At 46.0% G+C, this 27,939-nt stretch overlaps 12 non-coding genes and 3 pseudogenes across 12 annotated transcripts; all 15 read right to left on the reverse strand.

The window, feature by feature from the left end:
• Window positions 1-1,211: 1,211 nt before the first annotated feature.
• On the reverse strand, window positions 1,212-1,375 carry LOC127945282 (U1 spliceosomal RNA). Its single transcript, XR_008150624.1, has one exon. It is a non-coding gene; the product is annotated as a U1 spliceosomal RNA (small nuclear RNA).
• A 374-nt stretch (window positions 1,376-1,749) lies between these two features.
• Window positions 1,750-1,940, reverse strand: LOC127945524 (U2 spliceosomal RNA). Its single transcript, XR_008150854.1, has one exon. It is a non-coding gene; the product is annotated as a U2 spliceosomal RNA (small nuclear RNA).
• Window positions 1,941-3,835: 1,895 nt separating this feature from the next.
• On the reverse strand, window positions 3,836-3,999 carry LOC127945283 (U1 spliceosomal RNA). Its single transcript, XR_008150625.1, has one exon. It is a non-coding gene; the product is annotated as a U1 spliceosomal RNA (small nuclear RNA).
• Window positions 4,000-4,373: 374 nt separating this feature from the next.
• LOC127945525 (U2 spliceosomal RNA) lies at window positions 4,374-4,564 on the reverse strand. The gene has a single exon (XR_008150855.1). It is a non-coding gene; the product is annotated as a U2 spliceosomal RNA (small nuclear RNA).
• A 1,895-nt stretch (window positions 4,565-6,459) lies between these two features.
• On the reverse strand, window positions 6,460-6,623 carry LOC127945284 (U1 spliceosomal RNA). Its single transcript, XR_008150626.1, has one exon. It is a non-coding gene; the product is annotated as a U1 spliceosomal RNA (small nuclear RNA).
• Window positions 6,624-6,997: 374 nt separating this feature from the next.
• Window positions 6,998-7,200, reverse strand: LOC127945642 (uncharacterized; annotated as a pseudogene).
• Window positions 7,201-12,121: 4,921 nt separating this feature from the next.
• LOC127945672 (uncharacterized) lies at window positions 12,122-12,351 on the reverse strand (annotated as a pseudogene).
• A 2,480-nt stretch (window positions 12,352-14,831) lies between these two features.
• On the reverse strand, window positions 14,832-14,995 carry LOC127945285 (U1 spliceosomal RNA). The gene has a single exon (XR_008150627.1). It is a non-coding gene; the product is annotated as a U1 spliceosomal RNA (small nuclear RNA).
• A 374-nt stretch (window positions 14,996-15,369) lies between these two features.
• LOC127945555 (U2 spliceosomal RNA) lies at window positions 15,370-15,561 on the reverse strand. The gene has a single exon (XR_008150885.1). It is a non-coding gene; the product is annotated as a U2 spliceosomal RNA (small nuclear RNA).
• A 1,895-nt stretch (window positions 15,562-17,456) lies between these two features.
• Window positions 17,457-17,620, reverse strand: LOC127945288 (U1 spliceosomal RNA). Its single transcript, XR_008150628.1, has one exon. It is a non-coding gene; the product is annotated as a U1 spliceosomal RNA (small nuclear RNA).
• A 374-nt stretch (window positions 17,621-17,994) lies between these two features.
• Window positions 17,995-18,186, reverse strand: LOC127945556 (U2 spliceosomal RNA). The gene has a single exon (XR_008150886.1). It is a non-coding gene; the product is annotated as a U2 spliceosomal RNA (small nuclear RNA).
• A 2,487-nt stretch (window positions 18,187-20,673) lies between these two features.
• Window positions 20,674-20,837, reverse strand: LOC127945289 (U1 spliceosomal RNA). Its single transcript, XR_008150629.1, has one exon. It is a non-coding gene; the product is annotated as a U1 spliceosomal RNA (small nuclear RNA).
• Window positions 20,838-21,211: 374 nt separating this feature from the next.
• On the reverse strand, window positions 21,212-21,402 carry LOC127945527 (U2 spliceosomal RNA). The gene has a single exon (XR_008150857.1). It is a non-coding gene; the product is annotated as a U2 spliceosomal RNA (small nuclear RNA).
• Window positions 21,403-23,882: 2,480 nt separating this feature from the next.
• Window positions 23,883-24,046, reverse strand: LOC127945290 (U1 spliceosomal RNA). The gene has a single exon (XR_008150630.1). It is a non-coding gene; the product is annotated as a U1 spliceosomal RNA (small nuclear RNA).
• Window positions 24,047-24,420: 374 nt separating this feature from the next.
• LOC127945588 (uncharacterized) lies at window positions 24,421-24,594 on the reverse strand (annotated as a pseudogene).
• Between the last annotated feature and the right edge of the window lie 3,345 nt (window positions 24,595-27,939).

The following is a 27,939-nucleotide window of genomic DNA, read 5'->3' on the forward strand; positions in this document are numbered from 1 at the left end:
GGTCTCAGATTGGCCCGTCGCTCTGACGAAATTTTCGGGTATTTTGTCGAAAACCTTCTTTTGCAACCTGGCGCCAGGTATTTGGCCCAGTCCCACCCAAATCAGCACAGAAAGCTTCTCTGGAGTCTGAGTGTCAATAATCATCCAAAAATAGAGGAAATTTCCATTCACCTTGGCGAGGGGACCTCAAAACGTGCTAAGGTGGCGTGTCCGAGGTGGCTCGAATGGCTATAACTCCAGGAAGGAGTGAGATCCCTTCACCCAAATCGGCACACCTGTGCAGGGGCTCAGTCCGAGGCCAGGTGAAAAGGGACGCGGCGACAGGCCACTAGGTGGCGCCGTAAGCTGAAAAATAGGGAAAATGTAATGTAAATGGACAATCAAACAAAGATGAAAACACCTGCAACACTGCGGGATGGTAGTACCCTCCCCTGTCTGCAACGTCACCGGGCCTTGTCCCGATCGGCCTGACGGTGGAACTGCAGCGACGGAAAGTACGGCATGGCTCGTAACTCCCAAACGGTTGGTCGCAGAGCCACGTGCCTTATGTCACCGGAATCCTTGGCTCGAGCCGAACGAGACGCAGGTCTCAGATTGGCCCGTCGCTCTGACGAAATTTTCGGGTATTTTGGATTTTGTCGAAAACCTTCTTTTGCAACCTGGCGCCAGGTATTTGGCCCAGTCCCACCCAAATCAGCACAGAAAGCTTCTCTGGAGTCTGACTGTCAATAATCATCCAAAAAAATAGGAAATTTCCATTCACCTTGGCGAGGGGACCTCAAAGCGTGCTAAGGTGGCGTGTCCGAGGTGGCTCGAATGGCTATAACTCCAGGAAGGAGTGAGATCCCTTCACCCAAATCGGCACACCTGTGCAGGGGCTCAGTCCGAGGCCAGGTGAAAAAGGGCGCGGCGACAGGCCACTAGGTGTCGCTGTAAGCGACAACAAAATTAATACGAATCGAAAAAAAGGACAACCAAACAACATGGAGACAGTTACAGCTAGGCTGCAGTCAGTCCAATCTACTTTCAAAGTAAGGTCTGCGCTATGTTCGAACTAAACTACCCACCAGGGTCCGATTTTTCAAGAGCGCAAGTGACTTTGTTTCACAGGCGCACAACACATATCTCGCATGTGACAGAACTCCCCATTCTGAAAGGAAAATAAATAAAAAACTGTAAAAACCTCTTCTGCTTTGTTTCACCAACAATTTCAGGGGAGAGCGCGAACGCAGTCCCCCACTACCATAAATTATGCAGTCGAGATTCCCGCATTTGGGGAATTCGCAGGGGTCAGCATGGCCGGAGTGCAATGGACAAGCCTCGCCCTGGGTGAACCGCCTTCTTGATCATGGTGTCTCCCCTGCCAGGTAAGTATGAAGGCCCAGGCGGTCAGCCAGAGGTCTGATTTGCATCTCTACCATCCTCACCAACGGTTAGCCCTCCGCCCCCCCTCCGGGAAAGGAAGGACGGGTGCCTTCCGTTACTGGCCTGGAAACTGCCAAGCTCATGGGCCGGTGCTTCCCAACGCCAGTTTTAGATGACTCTCTTTAAACAAACACACCTGATTCGATGCGTCACCTCGTCTGTGAAAGACTTCAAGACCTCAGGTGGGTGCATCGTTAGTGGAAGAGTCCAAGACCCCAGGTGGACACATCAGGAAAAAAGTTTGCAATAAACCACAGCATCTGCAATGGCAGCTCTCATTCCTTGTTCTGCTATTCGACACAATAAATGGCAATCCCCAAAAAGGGAAAGCACACCGTTCCTGGAGACACTGCAATACCAGGCCGATGCATGGAGTGGACGGAGCAAGCCCCGGCTCCAGCTCCGTGATCTAAAAATCCATTTAATATGTAGTCCCCGGATGGGGGACGTATCAGATATTAAACTGATAAGAACAGATACTACACTTGATCTTAGCCAAAAGGCCGAGAAGCGATGCTGCTAAGACGCAGCAGGGAGGAAGCCGGACACGGCGATGCCCATCTCGGCTTTGGTAAGTTTTGGGAGACCTAAAAACGCTGGGGGATGGTACCCTGATAGCACACATACATCTAGGAGACGTCTATTTGACATATGAATTTACATCTGCAAGATGTAGTTTTAAGGCTGTTTGCTCATCTGCAATACGTCTATTGGACGTCTCCTTTTAGCAGTGTTTGGAAGGTTACTTTGGAAATGTAATAGGTTACAGATTACAAGTTACCCTGTTTAAAATGTTATAGTAGTATAACTTTTTCAATTACTTTATTAAAGTAATGTAACTAATTACTTTTGAGTACTTTTAGATTACTTTTCTAAATTTGTGAAAATGAAATAATAATAAATAAAAACATATACATCAACTCAAATACAGTTATCTAATAAGCATGTGTCATTCCTGTATAATAAACTCCTGAAACATTGGTGTTTTTTTAAACTGCTGTCTCTTTGTATATGATATGATAGGTAAAATGCATGACGTGACACAGAGCAGTTCTAGAAATGATGTTTATGTGCTCATGTACTCCTATATTGAGGCGGCAGAGGCTGACAACACTGCAAGCTTCAGTAGGCCTATTTGTATTAAATGAAACTGCATGTTTTTGCCATTAATTTACAGGAAGGGCGGACTGGGAAAAACAAAAAATTCTGTTAAAATTCTGGAAATTATTAGGGCGTATGTCTCAGAACAGTCAGTGCAATTTGGGAAAGAAATCAGTGAAATCTGTATGTGGATGTGTGTAAATATTCAAATGTAATTGCCTTTGTAATCGTTAAAAATTTCATAAGTAACTTTAATTTAATTACTAATTTTTTCTTCGTAACTGTAACTAATTACAGTTACATTCATTTTGTAATTAAATTACGTAATGCTGTTACATGTAACTAGTTACTCCCCAACACTGCCTTTTAGATGTCAGATAGATGTCAATTAGATGTCTTTTAGATGTTTATGATTTAGAAGGTATATAAAACTGACATCTGAAAGGCGTATGTCAGACGTTTGTAGATGGCAGATGCTTTCCAGATCAACATTTCTTTAACAGACATCTTGCAGACGTAAGTGTGCTATCTGGGTAGTACCCTCCCCTGTCTACAACGTCACCGGGCCTCGTCCCGATCGGCCTGACGGAAAGTACGGCATGGCTCGTAACTCCCAAACGGTTGGTCGCAGAGCCACGTGCCTTATGTCACCGGAATCCTTGGCTCGAGCCGAACGAGACGCAGGTCTCAGATTGGCCCGTCGCTCTGACGAAATTTTCGGGTATTTTGGATTTTGTCGAAAACCTTCTTTTGCAACCTGGCGCCAGGTATTTGGCCCAGTCCCACCCAAATCAGCACAGAAAGCTTCTCTGGAGTCTGAGTGTCAATAATCATCCAAAAATAGAGGAAATTTCCATTCACCTTGGCGAGGGGACCTCAAAACGTGCTAAGGTGGCCTGTCCGAGGTGGCTCGAATGGCTATAACTCCAGGAAGGAGTGAGATCCCTTCACCCAAATCGGCACACCTGTGCAGGGGCTCAGTCCGAGGCCAGGTGAAAAAGGGCACGGCGACAGGCCACTAGGTGTCGCTGTAAGCGACAACAAAATTAATACGAATCGAAAAAAAGGACAACCAAACAACATGGAGACAGTTACAGCTAGGCTGCAGTCAGTCCAATCTACTTTCAAAGTAAGGTCTGCGCTATGTTCGAACTAAACTACCCACCAGGGTCCGATTTTTCAAGAGCGCAAGTGACTTTGTTTCACAGGCGCACAACACATATCTCGCATGTGACAGAACTCCCCATTCTGAAAGGAAAATAAATAAAAAACTGTAAAAACCTCTTCTGCTTTGTTTCACCAACAATTTCAGGGGAGAGCGCGAACGCAGTCCCCCACTACCATAAATTATGCAGTCGAGATTCCCGCATTTGGGGAATTCGCAGGGGTCAGCATGGCCGGAGTGCAATGGACAAGCCTCGCCCTGGGTGAACCGCCTTCTTGATCATGGTGTCTCCCCTGCCAGGTAAGTATGAAGGCCCAGGCGGTCAGCCAGAGGTCTGATTTGCATCTCTACCATCCTCACCAACGGTTAGCCCTCCGCCCCCCCTCCGGGAAAGGAAGGACGGGTGCCTTCCGTTACTGGCCTGGAAACTGCCAAGCTCATGGGCCGGTGCTTCCCAACGCCAGTTTTAGATGACTCTCTTTAAACAAACACACCTGATTCGATGCGTCACCTCGTCTGTGAAAGACTTCAAGACCTCAGGTGGGTGCATCGTTAGTGGAAGAGTCCAAGACCCCAGGTGGACACATCAGGAAAAAAGTTTGCAATAAACCACAGCATCTGCAATGGCAGCTCTCATTCCTTGTTCTGCTATTCGACACAATAAATGGCAATCCCCAAAAAGGGAAAGCACACCGTTCCTGGAGACACTGCAATACCAGGCCGATGCATGGAGTGGACGGAGCAAGCCCCGGCTCCAGCTCCGTGATCTAAAAATCCATTTAATATGTAGTCCCCGGATGGGGGACGTATCAGATATTAAACTGATAAGAACAGATACTACACTTGATCTTAGCCAAAAGGCCGAGAAGCGATGCTGCTAAGACGCAGCAGGGAGGAAGCCGGACACGGCGATGCCCATCTCGGCTTTGGTAAGTTTTGGGAGACCTAAAAACGCTGGGGGATGGTACCCTGATAGCACACATACATCTAGGAGACGTCTATTTGACATATGAATTTACATCTGCAAGATGTAGTTTTAAGGCTGTTTGCTCATCTGCAATACGTCTATTGGACGTCTCCTTTTAGCAGTGTTTGGAAGGTTACTTTGGAAATGTAATAGGTTACAGATTACAAGTTACCCTGTTTAAAATGTTATAGTAGTATAACTTTTTCAATTACTTTATTAAAGTAATGTAACTAATTACTTTTGAGTACTTTTAGATTACTTTTCTAAATTTGTGAAAATGAAATAATAATAAATAAAAACATATACATCAACTCAAATACAGTTATCTAATAAGCATGTGTCATTCCTGTATAATAAACTCCTGAAACATTGGTGTTTTTTTAAACTGCTGTCTCTTTGTATATGATATGATAGGTAAAATGCATGACGTGACACAGAGCAGTTCTAGAAATGATGTTTATGTGCTCATGTACTCCTATATTGAGGCGGCAGAGGCTGACAACACTGCAAGCTTCAGTAGGCCTATTTGTATTAAATGAAACTGCATGTTTTTGCCATTAATTTACAGGAAGGGCGGACTGGGAAAAACAAAAAATTCTGTTAAAATTCTGGAAATTATTAGGGCGTATGTCTCAGAACAGTCAGTGCAATTTGGGAAAGAAATCAGTGAAATCTGTATGTGGATGTGTGTAAATATTCAAATGTAATTGCCTTTGTAATCGTTAAAAATTTCATAAGTAACTTTAATTTAATTACTAATTTTTTCTTCGTAACTGTAACTAATTACAGTTACATTCATTTTGTAATTAAATTACGTAATGCTGTTACATGTAACTAGTTACTCCCCAACACTGCCTTTTAGATGTCAGATAGATGTCAATTAGATGTCTTTTAGATGTTTATGATTTAGAAGGTATATAAAACTGACATCTGAAAGGCGTATGTCAGACGTTTGTAGATGGCAGATGCTTTCCAGATCAACATTTCTTTAACAGACATCTTGCAGACGTAAGTGTGCTATCTGGGTAGTACCCTCCCCTGTCTACAACGTCACCGGGCCTCGTCCCGATCGGCCTGACGGAAAGTACGGCATGGCTCGTAACTCCCAAACGGTTGGTCGCAGAGCCACGTGCCTTATGTCACCGGAATCCTTGGCTCGAGCCGAACGAGACGCAGGTCTCAGATTGGCCCGTCGCTCTGACGAAATTTTCGGGTATTTTGGATTTTGTCGAAAACCTTCTTTTGCAACCTGGCGCCAGGTATTTGGCCCAGTCCCACCCAAATCAGCACAGAAAGCTTCTCTGGAGTCTGAGTGTCAATAATCATCCAAAAATAGAGGAAATTTCCATTCACCTTGGCGAGGGGACCTCAAAACGTGCTAAGGTGGCCTGTCCGAGGTGGCTCGAATGGCTATAACTCCAGGAAGGAGTGAGATCCCTTCACCCAAATCGGCACACCTGTGCAGGGGCTCAGTCCGAGGCCAGGTGAAAAAGGGCACGGCGACAGGCCACTAGGTGTCGCTGTAAGCGACAACAAAATTAATACGAATCGAAAAAAAGGACAACCAAACAACATGGAGACAGTTACAGCTAGGCTGCAGTCAGTCCAATCTACTTTCAAAGTAAGGTCTGCGCTATGTTCGAACTAAACTACCCACCAGGGTCCGATTTTTCAAGAGCGCAAGTGACTTTGTTTCACAGGCGCACAACACATATCTCGCATGTGACAGAACTCCCCATTCTGAAAGGAAAATAAATAAAAAACTGTAAAAACCTCTTCTGCTTTGTTTCACCAACAATTTCAGGGGAGAGCGCGAACGCAGTCCCCCACTACCATAAATTATGCAGTCGAGATTCCCGCATTTGGGGAATTCGCAGGGGTCAGCATGGCCGGAGTGCAATGGACAAGCCTCGCCCTGGGTGAACCGCCTTCTTGATCATGGTGTCTCCCCTGCCAGGTAAGTATGAAGGCCCAGGCGGTCAGCCAGAGGTCTGATTTGCATCTCTACCATCCTCACCAACGGTTAGCCCTCCGCCCCCCCTCCGGGAAAGGAAGGACGGGTGCCTTCCGTTACTGGCCTGGAAACTGCCAAGCTCATGGGCCGGTGCTTCCCAACGCCAGTTTTAGATGACTCTCTTTAAACAAACACACCTGATTCGATGCGTCACCTCGTCTGTGAAAGACTTCAAGACCTCAGGTGGGTGCATCGTTAGTGGAAGAGTCCAAGACCCCAGGTGGACACATCAGGAAAAAAGTTTGCAATAAACCACAGCATCTGCAATGGCAGCTCTCATTCCTTGTTCTGCTATTCGACACAATAAATGGCAATCCCCAAAAAGGGAAAGCACACCGTTCCTGGAGACACTGCAATACCAGGCCGATGCATGGAGTGGACGGAGCAAGCCCCGGCTCCAGCTCCGTGATCTAAAAATCCATTTAATATGTAGTCCCCGGATGGGGGACGTATCAGATATTAAACTGATAAGAACAGATTTTTTTTTTTTTTTTTTTTTTTTTTTTTTTTTTTTATTTACCAATCCATTCATTACAACAGTCTGGAAAACATTACAACAAAAATTACATTTCTTTTACCATTTCCTTATACGCACTGATAAGATAAAAAGGTTATACACCAAAAGAATAGAAAAAACCGGAACAAAACAACACCAAAAAAACCCAAAAGGCAACATAACATGAAATCCTTATTCCCGTTACCCCACACCCACTCTTGGTAACCCTCCCCATATCCTCCTGGTTTCTTCCTCCCCATAACACTCCTTAAACATTTTTACCTCGGTTACTATTTTCCCAAGTAAGCGACAAAATAACCTTTCTGGAAACATACGAGGCAACTGCTTTTTCAAGCACATTGTTCTCCACTCCCACAAAATGTATTTAGCTTCTGAAATTACCACCCACACCACTCTCCTGCGATCTTTTTCCAAATCCTTTAAACCCTCACCCTTCACTACTAGCTCTCTCTTAATAGAAGGCCCCCTCCAATCCTTCCACCACAACTTAACAGAACGCCAGAGAGCTGCAGCTCCCGGGCAAGACCACAAACTGTGCTCAATTGTTTCCTCCTGTCCACAGCCCACTGGACACAACGGTGACCTTCCCTGCCCATGTCTGTACATACGCTCTCTTACAGGCAACCGGCCTAGAACTGTCAACCAGTTCAGATCCTTGCAGGCGCCCACCAAGTATGAGGGTTGCAAGATAGACCAATCCACCCCATCGTGCAGAGTAGCCTTCTCTGCCCCTTCAACCAACCCATCCCTTAGTCTGCAGTACAGTTTTCTATGGTCTAAAATCACTGACTGCTCTAAACACCAGGGTTTTTGCACCACAAGATCCACCACTTTCTGGTATTGTTCTGGCCTTTCCATTGACCAAGGCATCGTTCCATTCCATGGAATCATGGACCTCAATGGAAACCCCAACCAAAACCTGGCAAGGCACCCTGCCTTGTGCACTACAGTCTGGGGTACTAAACCTGCTGCAAAGGAGGAAAAAAGGGCCTCCATTTTTAAAGGTATGCAAGGCACACCTCTTCCCCCCTCTTTTAGGTGACGGTACATATGGGTTCTGGCTACCAACTCTGTACCATTCCTCCAGAGGAAGGAGAAAACCAACCTCTCCAGTTTCCTACCATACCAAAAAGGAATTGGGAATATGTACGCCAGGTGGTTCAGGCTAGGGAGGAGATCAGCCTTCACCACCTCCAACCTACCCCAGAGTGACAGCCCCCTTGCATTCCACCTAGCTACCTTTGCCTGTACAACCTTAAACCTAGCCCCCCAATTTTCTTGTGCACTATTTCTCCTGAAAAATCTAATGCCCAGAATCTTCATCCCATCAGGACACAGGCTGTATCCACCTGGCACACTTGTTCTCCCTGCCCACTGTCCTACAAACATTGCAGAAGATTTACTCACATTTACCCGAGCTCCTGAAACCTCACAAAACCGCTGCAGGATCCTGTCTGCCACCACAAAATCCAGCTCCGAAGTCAGGAACAGTGTCATATCATCAGCATATGCTGCCACCTTTGCCCTTATCCCCCTACCACCAGGCAAATGCACACCCGTCAAGGACGGGGCCGCTCGTAGTGCCGCCACAAGGGGCTCCAGTGACAGAATGTAGAGCAGGGGGGACAAGGGACACCCCTGCCTTACCCCTCCCTGCTGCTCGACTAACTCTGAGTAAAATCCATTCACCCCAACTCTACTCATCGCTCGGGTGTACAGCAACTTTACCCAGGCCCTGAAAACTGGACCAAACCTTAATCGCTCCAGGACTGACATTAGAAAGGCATGATTTACCCTATCAAATGCCTTCTCCTGGTCCAAACTTAAGATAGCTAAAGGTAGCTGCCGTTGTTCTGCCCAGCTGATGATGTCCCTCACCAAGGCTAAATTCAAACTACTTGACCTGCCTGGCACCCCACAAGTCTGATCCGGCTGAACCACTGTACCCACCACTCTTTTAAGCCTTTCAGTTAAGACCTTTGCTAATACTTTATAATCTGTTGAGAGTAGAGTTATTGGCCTCCAATTAGCTAGGTCCTCCTTCTTTCCTTTCTTATAAAGGAGAGTCACAAGACCTGTCCTCATAGTAGCCGGCAGTTCTCCCTTATTCAGGCTCTCCTGATATACCTCGACCAGCTCTGCCCCTATCAAAGGCCAAAAGGCTCTATAAAACTCTACTGGAAGGCCATCATTTCCAGGAACCGTATCCTTTTTGAATGAGTACAAAGCTGACTCTACCTCCTGAAGAGTTAAAGATTTCTCCAACGCCGCACTCTCCTCTTCATCCAAAACATCTATCAACCCCTCCAGAAAACCCCTAGAAGCTGGATTTAAAGAACCCCTACTGCTAAAAAGCCCCCTGTAGAAACCAGCAGCTATCTGCAACATTCCCTCTACAGAGTATTCTACTCCCTCCCTTCCTTGTAGGCCCTCAATACAGCTGCGCTGCTGCTGTCTCCGTACTGTGGAAAAGAAATAACTAGTTGGTTTCTCGTCCAATAGACGTTTCTGGGTTCTTGACCACAACAGGAAGGTTTTAGCCTCCCCCCAGTAAAAGTCTTTTATGACTCCCTGTAGAAAACTGGCTCTGTTCCACCCTTCAGCAGTACTCAATGCTCCCTCAGACCACAAGGTTTGCAACTCCTCCGACCATTTGCGGACCTGAGCACGTTTGCGCTCTGCTTTTGCAATCCCCCAGCAACGGCAAAAGAGAGAAACTCTCTCCTTCACTCCCTCCCACCAAGCTGCTTGTGAATCAAACAGACCCCTCAAGTTTTTCCAACCGGCGATCAACCTTTGAAGTACTTCGTAAAAAGTTCTATCTTTTAAATAGGAGGTATTGAATCTCCAGACTCCCCTGCCTCTCTTCACACCCCCTACCTCTACCCCAACTCCTACCAAACAGTGATCTGTGCACCACATAGGCTGTTGGATGTAGTTTATGACCTTCATATGGTCAGGTAAAAAAACGTAATCCAGGCGTGATGCCTCCTGCCTATTATTTCTCCATGTATAGGTTGGTTCTGAACCACCCGCTAACCTAAATGAATCCCGAAGAGAAAAATTGGTCACCAGCTGCGCTAAGTCCTTTCCAGAAGCATTGTCTAGTGACACATTGAAATCCCCCCCTAAAACCACCAACCGGTTGGTAAAGAGGATGGGAGCTAGGTCATCTAGAAAACCCTCCCTTTCTCCTAACTTACTCGGTGCATAAACATTCACAAACCGAAAAGCCACCCCCCTCCATCTGACATCCGCCACTATCATCCTCCCCGGCCTAATCACATTAGTGGATTCAATCACAAACTCCCCTGAGTAAAACAAAATCCCCACCCCATCCGCCCTCACATTACCCACTCCCCAAACTGAAGGCCCCAGCCCCCATCCCGCAGAAAATAATTGTACATCACTGTACCTTTGTAAATGGCACTCTTGCAAAAATAAAACATCAAAAGGTAAACTTTTTAAAGAAATAAAGACTGCAGTTCGTCGCTGTAGCATTTTGATCCCTCTTACATTCAAAGTAGCCACTCTTACACAACCCATTAAAATAATTGCTAATTAATATAACACAAAACAAAAAAAAATCCTGAATAAAACCTTAGATACTCCCCTTCCTTCCTAATATCCCCTTTCCCCTCCCCTTTCTCTTTCTTGAGAGTACCTCAGCCCATTCCCCCACTTGTTTGTCTTCCTGCCCCTCGTCCTCCCTCTCTTCTAAACCTGCCCTCCCAGGTTTTCCCAAGACCACATGGCCCTTTTCACAAATTCCCCCCTCTTTTGCTCCACATCCGTTTTCCCCTTCAGCCTCCACTTCCACCCTCCCAAGGATCTCCTCTTCTTGGACCACTTTCTCCCAGTCCTGAACAGGAGCTAGCTCCTGTAAAAGAGCTGAGCTTAAAAGTCCTACCCTACTACACTTGCGCTCCCTTTCCTGGCTCTCGGTGTCCTCAGTGAGCCGCCGTCGACGTTGTCCTTGTGCTACCACCATCGGATCACTTGATACATCGTCCTGCTGAGGCGGATTCTCTCCTCCTACTGAAGCAGACTGCCCTTCCCTTAAGTCCATAGGCCTAGTTGCCAGATCTCTCTGAGACTCGAAGATCCCAGATAACACCTCTGTCACATCTATCTCTGACCATTCCTGGGATGGCGCCGATTGTCGCCCGCTGTCCTCATCTCTCACTTCCTCCCCGAAATTGCCCGGTACGTCACCCCTACCGCCTTTTGTTTCTCTTGCCCCCTGATCTGCACTCGAAGGTCCTGCTTCCTGGCTCTCCATCTCTGCAGGTAAGCTTGTAAGCAGGGATTCAAGATCTGCCTGCAGGTCCTGACCTTCTTTAAAGAGGCTGGCAAAGGATTTCTTTCTGGTTGGACATGCACGGAACAGATGGTCCACCCCACCACATAGGCTGCATCTTTTAGGTTCAGGGCAAGCTGAGGCAATGTGGTCAGTTGACTCACAAAAGCGACAACGTTGGCCAGTACAGTCAGTCTTAATGTGACCTCGAGCCCCACATCTTCTGCAATACAGCGGCTGCCCCGGATAATGGAGAAAGCCTCGGTTGGACCCGATGAAAAAGGACCCCGGGGGGTGGATAAGGCCCCCAGGTGATGCTGGATCAGCCCTTAGCTTGACTAAGTATCTCCTCTTACCATTCCAGATGCCATACTGGTCCTTCAGTCGTTCCCCCCCTTTCACAGCCTCACAGTACCTTGCCAGAAAAGATAGAACATCTCCATCCTCTACAAAGGGGTTGTAAAGGTGGATCACCAATGGTAAATAATCCTGTGCAAAGGCCGGATGAAGATGCAGATCCCTCAGCAAACGGTGATCTTTTTTCTTTTCCCACTCCTCAAAAAAGGCAACACAGTCTCTCAATTGAAAAAAGGTCAAGTCCATGAACCCAGAAGAGGAGAAATCCTGAAGACAAAAGATCAGGGACGCAGGAATTCCAAAAACTCCTCTTAACACCTCGACAACGACGAAATCCCGTCCAAACCTCTTCTTAATCTCCATTTCAGCTTCCTTCTTCACTTGAACTCTGACAGTATTTTTCAGCCGCACCATCATGGTCGGCAATGGAATCTCTTCTCTTGAAGTGTCCATCTGGTAAGAACAGATACTACACTTGATCTTAGCCAAAAGGCCGAGAAGCGATGCTGCTAAGACGCAGCAGGGAGGAAGCCGGACACGGCGATGCCCATCTCGGCTTTGGTAAGTTTTGGGAGACCTAAAAACGCTGGGGGATGGTACCCTGATAGCACACATACATCTAGGAGACGTCTATTTGACATATGAATTTACATCTGCAAGATGTAGTTTTAAGGCTGTTTGCTCATCTGCAATACGTCTATTGGACGTCTCCTTTTAGCAGTGTTTGGAAGGTTACTTTGGAAATGTAATAGGTTACAGATTACAAGTTACCCTGTTTAAAATGTTATAGTAGTATAACTTTTTCAATTACTTTATTAAAGTAATGTAACTAATTACTTTTGAGTACTTTTAGATTACTTTTCTAAATTTGTGAAAATGAAATAATAATAAATAAAAACATATACATCAACTCAAATACAGTTATCTAATAAGCATGTGTCATTCCTGTATAATAAACTCCTGAAACATTGGTGTTTTTTTAAACTGCTGTCTCTTTGTATATGATATGATAGGTAAAATGCATGACGTGACACAGAGCAGTTCTAGAAATGATGTTTATGTGCTCATGTACTCCTATATTGAGGCGGCAGAGGCTGACAACACTGCAAGCTTCAGTAGGCCTATTTGTATTAAATGAAACTGCATGTTTTTGCCATTAATTTACAGGAAGGGCGGACTGGGAAAAACAAAAAATTCTGTTAAAATTCTGGAAATTATTAGGGCGTATGTCTCAGAACAGTCAGTGCAATTTGGGAAAGAAATCAGTGAAATCTGTATGTGGATGTGTGTAAATATTCAAATGTAATTGCCTTTGTAATCGTTAAAAATTTCATAAGTAACTTTAATTTAATTACTAATTTTTTCTTCGTAACTGTAACTAATTACAGTTACATTCATTTTGTAATTAAATTACGTAATGCTGTTACATGTAACTAGTTACTCCCCAACACTGCCTTTTAGATGTCAGATAGATGTCAATTAGATGTCTTTTAGATGTTTATGATTTAGAAGGTATATAAAACTGACATCTGAAAGGCGTATGTCAGACGTTTGTAGATGGCAGATGCTTTCCAGATCAACATTTCTTTAACAGACATCTTGCAGACGTAAGTGTGCTATCTGGGTAGTACCCTCCCCTGTCTACAACGTCACCGGGCCTCGTCCCGATCGGCCTGACGGAAAGTACGGCATGGCTCGTAACTCCCAAACGGTTGGTCGCAGAGCCACGTGCCTTATGTCACCGGAATCCTTGGCTCGAGCCGAACGAGACGCAGGTCTCAGATTGGCCCGTCGCTCTGACGAAATTTTCGGGTATTTTGTCGAAAACCTTCTTTTGCAACCTGGCGCCAGGTATTTGGCCCAGTCCCACCCAAATCAGCACAGAAAGCTTCTCTGGAGTCTGAGTGTCAATAATCATCCAAAAATAGAGGAAATTTCCATTCACCTTGGCGAGGGGACCTCAAAACGTGCTAAGGTGGCGTGTCCGAGGTGGCTCGAATGGCTATAACTCCAGGAAGGAGTGAGATCCCTTCACCCAAATCGGCACACCTGTGCAGGGGCTCAGTCCGAGGCCAGGTGAAAAGGGACGCGGCGACAGGCCACTAGGTGGCGCCGTAAGCTGAAAAATAGGGAAAATGTAATGTAAATGGACAATCAAACAAAGATGAAAACACCTGCAACACTGCGGGATGGTAGTACCCTCCCCTGTCTGCAACGTCACCGGGCCTTGTCCCGATCGGCCTGACGGTGGAACTGCAGCGACGGAAAGTACGGCATGGCTCGTAACTCCCAAACGGTTGGTCGCAGAGCCACGTGCCTTATGTCACCGGAATCCTTGGCTCGAGCCGAACGAGACGCAGGTCTCAGATTGGCCCGTCGCTCTGACGAAATTTTCGGGTATTTTGGATTTTGTCGAAAACCTTCTTTTGCAACCTGGCGCCAGGTATTTGGCCCAGTCCCACCCAAATCAGCACAGAAAGCTTCTCTGGAGTCTGACTGTCAATAATCATCCAAAAAAATAGGAAATTTCCATTCACCTTGGCGAGGGGACCTCAAAGCGTGCTAAGGTGGCGTGTCCGAGGTGGCTCGAATGGCTATAACTCCAGGAAGGAGTGAGATCCCTTCACCCAAATCGGCACACCTGTGCAGGGGCTCAGTCCGAGGCCAGGTGAAAAAGGGCGCGGCGACAGGCCACTAGGTGTCGCTGTAAGCGACAACAAAATTAATACGAATCGAAAAAAAGGACAACCAAACAACATGGAGACAGTTACAGCTAGGCTGCAGTCAGTCCAATCTACTTTCAAAGTAAGGTCTGCGCTATGTTCGAACTAAACTACCCACCAGGGTCCGATTTTTCAAGAGCGCAAGTGACTTTGTTTCACAGGCGCACAACACATATCTCGCATGTGACAGAACTCCCCATTCTGAAAGGAAAATAAATAAAAAACTGTAAAAACCTCTTCTGCTTTGTTTCACCAACAATTTCAGGGGAGAGCGCGAACGCAGTCCCCCACTACCATAAATTATGCAGTCGAGATTCCCGCATTTGGGGAATTCGCAGGGGTCAGCATGGCCGGAGTGCAATGGACAAGCCTCGCCCTGGGTGAACCGCCTTCTTGATCATGGTGTCTCCCCTGCCAGGTAAGTATGAAGGCCCAGGCGGTCAGCCAGAGGTCTGATTTGCATCTCTACCATCCTCACCAACGGTTAGCCCTCCGCCCCCCCTCCGGGAAAGGAAGGACGGGTGCCTTCCGTTACTGGCCTGGAAACTGCCAAGCTCATGGGCCGGTGCTTCCCAACGCCAGTTTTAGATGACTCTCTTTAAACAAACACACCTGATTCGATGCGTCACCTCGTCTGTGAAAGACTTCAAGACCTCAGGTGGGTGCATCGTTAGTGGAAGAGTCCAAGACCCCAGGTGGACACATCAGGAAAAAAGTTTGCAATAAACCACAGCATCTGCAATGGCAGCTCTCATTCCTTGTTCTGCTATTCGACACAATAAATGGCAATCCCCAAAAAGGGAAAGCACACCGTTCCTGGAGACACTGCAATACCAGGCCGATGCATGGAGTGGACGGAGCAAGCCCCCGGCTCCAGCTCCGTGATCTAAAAATCCATTTAATATGTAGTCCCCGGATGGGGGACGTATCAGATATTAAACTGATAAGAACAGATACTACACTTGATCTTAGCCAAAAGGCCGAGAAGCGATGCTGCTAAGACGCAGCAGGGAGGAAGCCGGACACGGCGATGCCCATCTCGGCTTTGGTAAGTTTTGGGAGACCTAAAAACGCTGGGGGATGGTACCCTGATAGCACACATACATCTAGGAGACGTCTATTTGACATATGAATTTACATCTGCAAGATGTAGTTTTAAGGCTGTTTGCTCATCTGCAATACGTCTATTGGACGTCTCCTTTTAGCAGTGTTTGGAAGGTTACTTTGGAAATGTAATAGGTTACAGATTACAAGTTACCCTGTTTAAAATGTTATAGTAGTATAACTTTTTCAATTACTTTATTAAAGTAATGTAACTAATTACTTTTGAGTACTTTTAGATTACTTTTCTAAATTTGTGAAAATGAAATAATAATAAATAAAAACATATACATCAACTCAAATACAGTTATCTAATAAGCATGTGTCATTCCTGTATAATAAACTCCTGAAACATTGGTGTTTTTTTAAACTGCTGTCTCTTTGTATATGATATGATAGGTAAAATGCATGACGTGACACAGAGCAGTTCTAGAAATGATGTTTATGTGCTCATGTACTCCTATATTGAGGCGGCAGAGGCTGACAACACTGCAAGCTTCAGTAGGCCTATTTGTATTAAATGAAACTGCATGTTTTTGCCATTAATTTACAGGAAGGGCGGACTGGGAAAAACAAAAAATTCTGTTAAAATTCTGGAAATTATTAGGGCGTATGTCTCAGAACAGTCAGTGCAATTTGGGAAAGAAATCAGTGAAATCTGTATGTGGATGTGTGTAAATATTCAAATGTAATTGCCTTTGTAATCGTTAAAAATTTCATAAGTAACTTTAATTTAATTACTAATTTTTTCTTCGTAACTGTAACTAATTACAGTTACATTCATTTTGTAATTGAATTACGTAATGCTGTTACATGTAACTAGTTACTCCCCAACACTGCCTTTTAGATGTCAGATAGATGTCAATTAGATGTCTTTTAGATGTTTATGATTTAGAAGGTATATAAAACTGACATCTGAAAGGCGTATGTCAGACGTTTGTAGATGGCAGATGCTTTCCAGATCAACATTTCTTTAACAGACATCTTGCAGACGTAAGTGTGCTATCTGGGTAGTACCCTCCCCTGTCTACAACGTCACCGGGCCTCGTCCCGATCGGCCTGACGGAAAGTACGGCATGGCTCGTAACTCCCAAACGGTTGGTCGCAGAGCCACGTGCCTTATGTCACCGGAATCCTTGGCTCGAGCCGAACGAGACGCAGGTCTCAGATTGGCCCGTCGCTCTGACGAAATTTTCGGGTATTTTGGATTTTGTCGAAAACCTTCTTTTGCAACCTGGCGCCAGGTATTTGGCCCAGTCCCACCCAAATCAGCACAGAAAGCTTCTCTGGAGTCTGAGTGTCAATAATCATCCAAAAATAGAGGAAATTTCCATTCACCTTGGCGAGGGGACCTCAAAACGTGCTAAGGTGGCCTGTCCGAGGTGGCTCGAATGGCTATAACTCCAGGAAGGAGTGAGATCCCTTCACCCAAATCGGCACACCTGTGCAGGGGCTCAGTCCGAGGCCAGGTGAAAAAGGGCGCGGCGACAGGCCACTAGGTGTCGCTGTAAGCGACAACAAAATTAATACGAATCGAAAAAAAGGACAACCAAACAACATGGAGACAGTTACAGCTAGGCTGCAGTCAGTCCAATCTACTTTCAAAGTAAGGTCTGCGCTATGTTCGAACTAAACTACCCACCAGGGTCCGATTTTTCAAGAGCGCAAGTGACTTTGTTTCACAGGCGCACAACACATATCTCGCATGTGACAGAACTCCCCATTCTGAAAGGAAAATAAATAAAAAACTGTAAAAACCTCTTCTGCTTTGTTTCACCAACAATTTCAGGGGAGAGCGCGAACGCAGTCCCCCACTACCATAAATTATGCAGTCGAGATTCCCGCATTTGGGGAATTCGCAGGGGTCAGCATGGCCGGAGTGCAATGGACAAGCCTCGCCCTGGGTGAACCGCCTTCTTGATCATGGTGTCTCCCCTGCCAGGTAAGTATGAAGGCCCAGGCGGTCAGCCAGAGGTCTGATTTGCATCTCTACCATCCTCACCAACGGTTAGCCCTCCGCCCCCCCTCCGGGAAAGGAAGGACGGGTGCCTTCCGTTACTGGCCTGGAAACTGCCAAGCTCATGGGCCGGTGCTTCCCAACGCCAGTTTTAGATGACTCTCTTTAAACAAACACACCTGATTCGATGCGTCACCTCGTCTGTGAAAGACTTCAAGACCTCAGGTGGGTGCATCGTTAGTGGAAGAGTCCAAGACCCCAGGTGGACACATCAGGAAAAAAGTTTGCAATAAACCACAGCATCTGCAATGGCAGCTCTCATTCCTTGTTCTGCTATTCGACACAATAAATGGCAATCCCCAAAAAGGGAAAGCACACCGTTCCTGGAGACACTGCAATACCAGGCCGATGCATGGAGTGGACGGAGCAAGCCCCCGGCTCCAGCTCCGTGATCTAAAAATCCATTTAATATGTAGTCCCCGGATGGGGGACGTATCAGATATTAAACTGATAAGAACAGATACTACACTTGATCTTAGCCAAAAGGCCGAGAAGCGATGCTGCTAAGACGCAGCAGGGAGGAAGCCGGACACGGCGATGCCCATCTCGGCTTTGGTAAGTTTTGGGAGACCTAAAAACGCTGGGGGATGGTACCCTGATAGCACACATACATCTAGGAGACGTCTATTTGACATATGAATTTACATCTGCAAGATGTAGTTTTAAGGCTGTTTGCTCATCTGCAATACGTCTATTGGACGTCTCCTTTTAGCAGTGTTTGGAAGGTTACTTTGGAAATGTAATAGGTTACAGATTACAAGTTACCCTGTTTAAAATGTTATAGTAGTATAACTTTTTCAATTACTTTATTAAAGTAATGTAACTAATTACTTTTGAGTACTTTTAGATTACTTTTCTAAATTTGTGAAAATGAAATAATAATAAATAAAAACATATACATCAACTCAAATACAGTTATCTAATAAGCATGTGTCATTCCTGTATAATAAACTCCTGAAACATTGGTGTTTTTTTAAACTGCTGTCTCTTTGTATATGATATGATAGGTAAAATGCATGACGTGACACAGAGCAGTTCTAGAAATGATGTTTATGTGCTCATGTACTCCTATATTGAGGCGGCAGAGGCTGACAACACTGCAAGCTTCAGTAGGCCTATTTGTATTAAATGAAACTGCATGTTTTTGCCATTAATTTACAGGAAGGGCGGACTGGGAAAAACAAAAAATTCTGTTAAAATTCTGGAAATTATTAGGGCGTATGTCTCAGAACAGTCAGTGCAATTTGGGAAAGAAATCAGTGAAATCTGTATGTGGATGTGTGTAAATATTCAAATGTAATTGCCTTTGTAATCGTTAAAAATTTCATAAGTAACTTTAATTTAATTACTAATTTTTTCTTCGTAACTGTAACTAATTACAGTTACATTCATTTTGTAATTGAATTACGTAATGCTGTTACATGTAACTAGTTACTCCCCAACACTGCCTTTTAGATGTCAGATAGATGTCAATTAGATGTCTTTTAGATGTTTATGATTTAGAAGGTATATAAAACTGACATCTGAAAGGCGTATGTCAGACGTTTGTAGATGGCAGATGCTTTCCAGATCAACATTTCTTTAACAGACATCTTGCAGACGTAAGTGTGCTATCTGGGTAGTACCCTCCCCTGTCTACAACGTCACCGGGCCTCGTCCCGATCGGCCTGACGGAAAGTACGGCATGGCTCGTAACTCCCAAACGGTTGGTCGCAGAGCCACGTGCCTTATGTCACCGGAATCCTTGGCTCGAGCCGAACGAGACGCAGGTCTCAGATTGGCCCGTCGCTCTGACGAAATTTTCGGGTATTTTGGATTTTGTCGAAAACCTTCTTTTGCAACCTGGCGCCAGGTATTTGGCCCAGTCCCACCCAAATCAGCACAGAAAGCTTCTCTGGAGTCTGAGTGTCAATAATCATCCAAAAATAGAGGAAATTTCCATTCACCTTGGCGAGGGGACCTCAAAACGTGCTAAGGTGGCCTGTCCGAGGTGGCTCGAATGGCTATAACTCCAGGAAGGAGTGAGATCCCTTCACCCAAATCGGCACACCTGTGCAGGGGCTCAGTCCGAGGCCAGGTGAAAAGGGACGCGGCGACAGGCCACTAGGTGGCGCCGTAAGCTGAAAAATAGGGAAAATGTAATGTAAATGGACAATCAAACAAAGATGAAAACACCTGCAACACTGCGGGATGGTAGTACCCTCCCCTGTCTGCAACGTCACCGGGCCTTGTCCCGATCGGCCTGACGGTGGAACTGCAGCGACGGAAAGTACGGCATGGCTCGTAACTCCCAAATGGTTGGTCGCAGAGCCACGTGCCTTATGTCACCGGAATCCTTGGCTCGAGCCGAACGAGACGCAGGTCTCAGATTGGCCCGTCGCTCTGACGAAATTTTCGGGTATTTTGGATTTTGTCGAAAACCTTCTTTTGCAACCTGGCGCCAGGTATTTGGCCCAGTCCCACCCAAATCAGCACAGAAAGCTTCTCTGGAGTCTGACTGTCAATAATCATCCAAAAAAATAGGAAATTTCCATTCACCTTGGCGAGGGGACCTCAAAGCGTGCTAAGGTGGCGTGTCCGAGGTGGCTCGAATGGCTATAACTCCAGGAAGGAGTGAGATCCCTTCACCCAAATCGGCACACCTGTGCAGGGGCTCAGTCCGAGGCCAGGTGAAAAAGGGCGCGGCGACAGGCCACTAGGTGTCGCTGTAAGCGACAACAAAATTAATACGAATCGAAAAAAAGGACAACCAAACAACATGGAGACAGTTACAGCTAGGCTGCAGTCAGTCCAATCTACTTTCAAAGTAAGGTCTGCGCTATGTTCGAACTAAACTACCCACCAGGGTCCGATTTTTCAAGAGCGCAAGTGACTTTGTTTCACAGGCGCACAACACATATCTCGCATGTGACAGAACTCCCCATTCTGAAAGGAAAATAAATAAAAAACTGTAAAAACCTCTTCTGCTTTGTTTCACCAACAATTTCAGGGGAGAGCGCGAACGCAGTCCCCCACTACCATAAATTATGCAGTCGAGATTCCCGCATTTGGGGAATTCGCAGGGGTCAGCATGGCCGGAGTGCAATGGACAAGCCTCGCCCTGGGTGAACCGCCTTCTTGATCATGGTGTCTCCCCTGCCAGGTAAGTATGAAGGCCCAGGCGGTCAGCCAGAGGTCTGATTTGCATCTCTACCATCCTCACCAACGGTTAGCCCTCCGCCCCCCCTCCGGGAAAGGAAGGACGGGTGCCTTCCGTTACTGGCCTGGAAACTGCCAAGCTCATGGGCCGGTGCTTCCCAACGCCAGTTTTAGATGACTCTCTTTAAACAAACACACCTGATTCGATGCGTCACCTCGTCTGTGAAAGACTTCAAGACCTCAGGTGGGTGCATCGTTAGTGGAAGAGTCCAAGACCCCAGGTGGACACATCAGGAAAAAAGTTTGCAATAAACCACAGCATCTGCAATGGCAGCTCTCATTCCTTGTTCTGCTATTCGACACAATAAATGGCAATCCCCAAAAAGGGAAAGCACACCGTTCCTGGAGACACTGCAATACCAGGCCGATGCATGGAGTGGACGGAGCAAGCCCCGGCTCCAGCTCCGTGATCTAAAAATCCATTTAATATGTAGTCCCCGGATGGGGGACGTATCAGATATTAAACTGATAAGAACAGATACTACACTTGATCTTAGCCAAAAGGCCGAGAAGCGATGCTGCTAAGACGCAGCAGGGAGGAAGCCGGACACGGCGATGCCCATCTCGGCTTTGGTAAGTTTTGGGAGACCTAAAAACGCTGGGGGATGGTACCCTGATAGCACACATACATCTAGGAGACGTCTATTTGACATATGAATTTACATCTGCAAGATGTAGTTTTAAGGCTGTTTGCTCATCTGCAATACGTCTATTGGACGTCTCCTTTTAGCAGTGTTTGGAAGGTTACTTTGGAAATGTAATAGGTTACAGATTACAAGTTACCCTGTTTAAAATGTTATAGTAGTATAACTTTTTCAATTACTTTATTAAAGTAATGTAACTAATTACTTTTGAGTACTTTTAGATTACTTTTCTAAATTTGTGAAAATGAAATAATAATAAATAAAAACATATACATCAACTCAAATACAGTTATCTAATAAGCATGTGTCATTCCTGTATAATAAACTCCTGAAACATTGGTGTTTTTTTAAACTGCTGTCTCTTTGTATATGATATGATAGGTAAAATGCATGACGTGACACAGAGCAGTTCTAGAAATGATGTTTATGTGCTCATGTACTCCTATATTGAGGCGGCAGAGGCTGACAACACTGCAAGCTTCAGTAGGCCTATTTGTATTAAATGAAACTGCATGTTTTTGCCATTAATTTACAGGAAGGGCGGACTGGGAAAAACAAAAAATTCTGTTAAAATTCTGGAAATTATTAGGGCGTATGTCTCAGAACAGTCAGTGCAATTTGGGAAAGAAATCAGTGAAATCTGTATGTGGATGTGTGTAAATATTCAAATGTAATTGCCTTTGTAATCGTTAAAAATTTCATAAGTAACTTTAATTTAATTACTAATTTTTTCTTCGTAACTGTAACTAATTACAGTTACATTCATTTTGTAATTAAATTACGTAATGCTGTTACATGTAACTAGTTACTCCCCAACACTGCCTTTTAGATGTCAGATAGATGTCAATTAGATGTCTTTTAGATGTTTATGATTTAGAAGGTATATAAAACTGACATCTGAAAGGCGTATGTCAGACGTTTGTAGATGGCAGATGCTTTCCAGATCAACATTTCTTTAACAGACATCTTGCAGACGTAAGTGTGCTATCTGGGTAGTACCCTCCCCTGTCTACAACGTCACCGGGCCTCGTCCCGATCGGCCTGACGGAAAGTACGGCATGGCTCGTAACTCCCAAACGGTTGGTCGCAGAGCCACGTGCCTTATGTCACCGGAATCCTTGGCTCGAGCCGAACGAGACGCAGGTCTCAGATTGGCCCGTCGCTCTGACGAAATTTTCGGGTATTTTGTCGAAAACCTTCTTTTGCAACCTGGCGCCAGGTATTTGGCCCAGTCCCACCCAAATCAGCACAGAAAGCTTCTCTGGAGTCTGAGTGTCAATAATCATCCAAAAATAGAGGAAATTTCCATTCACCTTGGCGAGGGGACCTCAAAACGTGCTAAGGTGGCGTGTCCGAGGTGGCTCGAATGGCTATAACTCCAGGAAGGAGTGAGATCCCTTCACCCAAATCGGCACACCTGTGCAGGGGCTCAGTCCGAGGCCAGGTGAAAAGGGACGCGGCGACAGGCCACTAGGTGGCGCCGTAAGCTGAAAAATAGGGAAAATGTAATGTAAATGGACAATCAAACAAAGATGAAAACACCTGCAACACTGCGGGATGGTAGTACCCTCCCCTGTCTGCAACGTCACCGGGCCTTGTCCCGATCGGCCTGACGGTGGAACTGCAGCGACGGAAAGTACGGCATGGCTCGTAACTCCCAAACGGTTGGTCGCAGAGCCACGTGCCTTATGTCACCGGAATCCTTGGCTCGAGCCGAACGAGACGCAGGTCTCAGATTGGCCCGTCGCTCTGACGAAATTTTCGGGTATTTTGGATTTTGTCGAAAACCTTCTTTTGCAACCTGGCGCCAGGTATTTGGCCCAGTCCCACCCAAATCAGCACAGAAAGCTTCTCTGGAGTCTGACTGTCAATAATCATCCAAAAAAATAGGAAATTTCCATTCACCTTGGCGAGGGGACCTCAAAGCGTGCTAAGGTGGCGTGTCCGAGGTGGCTCGAATGGCTATAACTCCAGGAAGGAGTGAGATCCCTTCACCCAAATCGGCACACCTGTGCAGGGGCTCAGTCCGAGGCCAGGTGAAAAAGGGCGCGGCGACAGGCCACTAGGTGTCGCTGTAAGCGACAACAAAATTAATACGAATCGAAAAAAAGGACAACCAAACAACATGGAGACAGTTACAGCTAGGCTGCAGTCAGTCCAATCTACTTTCAAAGTAAGGTCTGCGCTATGTTCGAACTAAACTACCCACCAGGGTCCGATTTTTCAAGAGCGCAAGTGACTTTGTTTCACAGGCGCACAACACATATCTCGCATGTGACAGAACTCCCCATTCTGAAAGGAAAATAAATAAAAAACTGTAAAAACCTCTTCTGCTTTGTTTCACCAACAATTTCAGGGGAGAGCGCGAACGCAGTCCCCCACTACCATAAATTATGCAGTCGAGATTCCCGCATTTGGGGAATTCGCAGGGGTCAGCATGGCCGGAGTGCAATGGACAAGCCTCGCCCTGGGTGAACCGCCTTCTTGATCATGGTGTCTCCCCTGCCAGGTAAGTATGAAGGCCCAGGCGGTCAGCCAGAGGTCTGATTTGCATCTCTACCATCCTCACCAACGGTTAGCCCTCCGCCCCCCCTCCGGGAAAGGAAGGACGGGTGCCTTCCGTTACTGGCCTGGAAACTGCCAAGCTCATGGGCCGGTGCTTCCCAACGCCAGTTTTAGATGACTCTCTTTAAACAAACACACCTGATTCGATGCGTCACCTCGTCTGTGAAAGACTTCAAGACCTCAGGTGGGTGCATCGTTAGTGGAAGAGTCCAAGACCCCAGGTGGACACATCAGGAAAAAAGTTTGCAATAAACCACAGCATCTGCAATGGCAGCTCTCATTCCTTGTTCTGCTATTCGACACAATAAATGGCAATCCCCAAAAAGGGAAAGCACACCGTTCCTGGAGACACTGCAATACCAGGCCGATGCATGGAGTGGACGGAGCAAGCCCCGGCTCCAGCTCCGTGATCTAAAAATCCATTTAATATGTAGTCCCCGGATGGGGGACGTATCAGATATTAAACTGATAAGAACAGATTTTTCTTTCGAAAAAGTTTTATTGTCACCATTTACATTTTTCCATTTGCATTTTTTCTTTTTCACACAACATTTTCTTTTTAATCACACATTAAAACAAGCAATATAATATATAATAAATACACATGGTAAAATGAAATAAACAATCATTTTTAAAAAGCATTTGATTAAAACCACAGTGTTTTGCTTGTTTTTAAAAGTCCATTATTGAGGTGTGTTTAAAAGGTGCGGTCAGTTCCAAAGTAAAACACAAATTTTAAAAAAAGCAAACAAGCCTCGTATATATGTTAATAAAACCTCTTTCATAATAAAACAATAAAAAACACCAATTAAAAATCATCTGTTGTGCAAGACCGGGGGTGAGTCCTTATCAAGTGGGTCATCACCCCACTCTCCAGAACAGGGACATGAGATGCTACTTTATGGACTCAGCGGAGATCCCCTCTCCTCCGGCCCGCTGGCCCGCTGTTCCCGTAGCCAGAGTGGTGAGGGTGCATCTACGGGCGGCCAGGGTCGGTGCCTGCCGGGACCCTCTCCGTGCGACCCCGGCCCCCCCGTCCGAATATCGTCGTCCGGTACCCCTGCAGCATTGATGTTACCTTTAGCTCGCATGCATGGAGGGTTACCGTAACGCGCTTCCCCACCAGCAGGTTTCTGGTGGCCCAGATGGCATCCTTGATGACGTTGAGGGTGAGCCAGAGCGAGGTAAATTTCTGTGCCGTCAAGTCCTTCAAGCCCCGGCCCACCCCAAGGATGGCGAGCTGGTACCCGAACTGGGCCCCACCCGCTGGTAGGCACGGGAAATACAGGGGGCCGGTCTTGGCCCACAGGTCCCGCGCAGTGCTGCACTCCCAGAGCAGGTGGTGGACGGTCTCCGGAGAATTGCAGCCGGACCGCGGGCAGATGGGGTTTTTGGCCATGCCTCTGGAGTGCATAACCGCCCTGACCGGGAGGATCTCATGAGCCACCATCCACGATAAGTCCTTGTGCCTGTTCTGGAGAGCGGGGTGAGCCGCGTTCCGCCAAACCTGTTTGGCCTCACTTGGTGTGAGGCCCGGAACTGGACTCACCGGTTCCCGGTCCTGCACAACAGAGATGAGAGACTTGTGTTGAGTTAAAATGGTGACATCTTCACTCTCTAAAAGGTATTTCTTTAAAAACTTTTTTATAAAACTGTACTCTTTGGGCAAGTTAAAAGACACTGGGGTTTTCAAGTCCACTGGTAAAATTTTCAGTGTTCGTAGGTAAGACCCCATCCAAAATCGCGCCATTGCAGCCGTCTTGTTTTCTTTGGATGGGGTCGTGGCATAACTAATGTGCAGGGCGGTGAAGCGGCTGCCTAAAAACAGGTGGGGGTCTGGGAGGCCTTTTCCACCGTTCTCCGGCCTTTTCTTGATGGTCTCCCTCTTCAGGCGCTCCCACTTGGACCCCCACAGGAAGTAAAACACCGCCCTCTCCAGTTTCCCCATGAACCACCGAGGGGGGCTAAAAACAGAACAGACAAGTAAAATCAGAGGTAAAATCACAGATTTAAAAATTAAAACCTTGCCTTCCATCGTCATCTGTCTTAGTCCCCAAAACCCCAGTCTTTTCCTAACTTTCCCTAACAAGTCAGTCCAGTTTTCCCGTCCACCCCCGTCTTTATCAAATTTAACGCCTAAAATCTTAAAATCGTTGTCTTTAAAAACCAAATCAAGTCCTCCTGTGTCCACGTCTCCCCACGGCCCGAAGAGCTGGGCCTCGGACTTGTTTCTATTGAGTTTGGCGCCCGAGGCCCGACCGTACCAGTCAGTCAAGTCCAGTGCTCTTCGTATTGATAAAACGTCTGTGGCTAAAAGAGTTACGTCGTCCATATATAAAACACAGGTCGCCGTCAGTCCCCCCGTCCCAGGAACGTCCAGTCCTTTGATCCATTTGTCCCTTCTCAAGATCTGTGCCAGTGGCTCGATGCAAGCCACATACAGAAGAGGAGATAAAGGACATCCCTGACGGACACCACTGTGTATGTTCACAGCTTTGGAAAGATGCCCATTTATTAGAATTTTGCTGACTATTCCCTTGTACAGCAGTCCCACCCAGGCTATAAACCTCTTTGGAAACCCCATTTTCTCCAGAACCTGGAAGAGGTACTGGTGCGAGACTCGATCAAATGCTTTTTCAAAATCTAAATTTAGGACTACTAGCCGAATATTTCTGTCTCTCGCGTAACAGATGGCGTCTCTAATCAGCACTAGGTTGTCTGTTATCTTTCTTCCGGGCACAGAACAAGCTTGATCCGGGTGAATCACGTCCTCTAAAACAGTTGACATGCGTGTTGCTAAAACTTTGCTAAAAAGTTTATAATCGAAATTTAAAAGTGTTATGGGTCTCCAGTTTTTTAAGTCAGTCCGGTCACCTTTTTTGTGAAGTAAAGAAACTATCCCTATTCTAAAACTGTCTGGAAGTCTGTCGAGGGTCTCAAACTCTTTAAAAACTGTCAAAAGCTCTTGTCCTAAAATGTCCCAAAATGTTAGATAAAACTCCAGGGGAAGTCCATCCACTCCTGGGGACTTCCCCTTTTTAAAACCTCCAAGAGCTTTTTGGGTTTCTAAAATGTTAAAATCTTGGGCTAAAATCTCATTTTGACAGTCGACCCTTTTCTCAACAAAATTTAAAACTTCTTTTACGGTGTCTGAGTGTACCTTTTTAAAACTATATAAAGCCCCATAAAATTTTTCCACATCCTCTAAAATCTCTTTTGTTGTGTTAACCTCCCTATCCCCTGTTTTAACCCTGGTTAACCCCCCACCCCTTGTTATTATTTTCTTAAAAAAATATCTGGTACACTTTTCCCCTTCTTCAATTTCTCTCTCTTTGCTTCTTAAAAGGACCCCTTTACTTTCTATATTGGCTAAAACTGACATTTCCTTTTTTACATCCTGGATTTCATTGTTAAAGTCAAAACCATTATTTAAAAGATTAAAATACCTTTGTAGTCTTTTTTGCAACCCCAACATGCATTTCTTTTCCCTACTCTTCTTTTCTTTCCCTATCTCTCTAAAAAACTGTCTCGTCCGGTCCTTTACCATCTCCCACCACTGTGCACGTGTATCATAAAAGTCTTGGAGGGTCTGCCATTGGCTGAACTGTTCCCTATATTCTAAAATTACATTCTTGTCTTCCAACAGGGAACAGTTCAGCTTCCACAGCCCTCCCCCTACCGTCACACCCATGGGCAGTGAAAGGGTGCAAGACAGCATCATGTGATCAGAGAAAAAAAGGGGGGTTAATGTAGCATCGGTTGGCGGGCAGTCCCTTGTAAACACGTAGTCGATTCGAGAGGCTTTGGTACCATCACCACTGAACCAGGTGAAGCCCTCCTCTCTT

This window comes from Carassius gibelio, chromosome A23, assembly GCF_023724105.1.
Source record: "Carassius gibelio isolate Cgi1373 ecotype wild population from Czech Republic chromosome A23, carGib1.2-hapl.c, whole genome shotgun sequence".
In the NCBI taxonomy this organism is placed as follows: Eukaryota; Metazoa; Chordata; class Actinopteri; order Cypriniformes; family Cyprinidae; genus Carassius; species Carassius gibelio.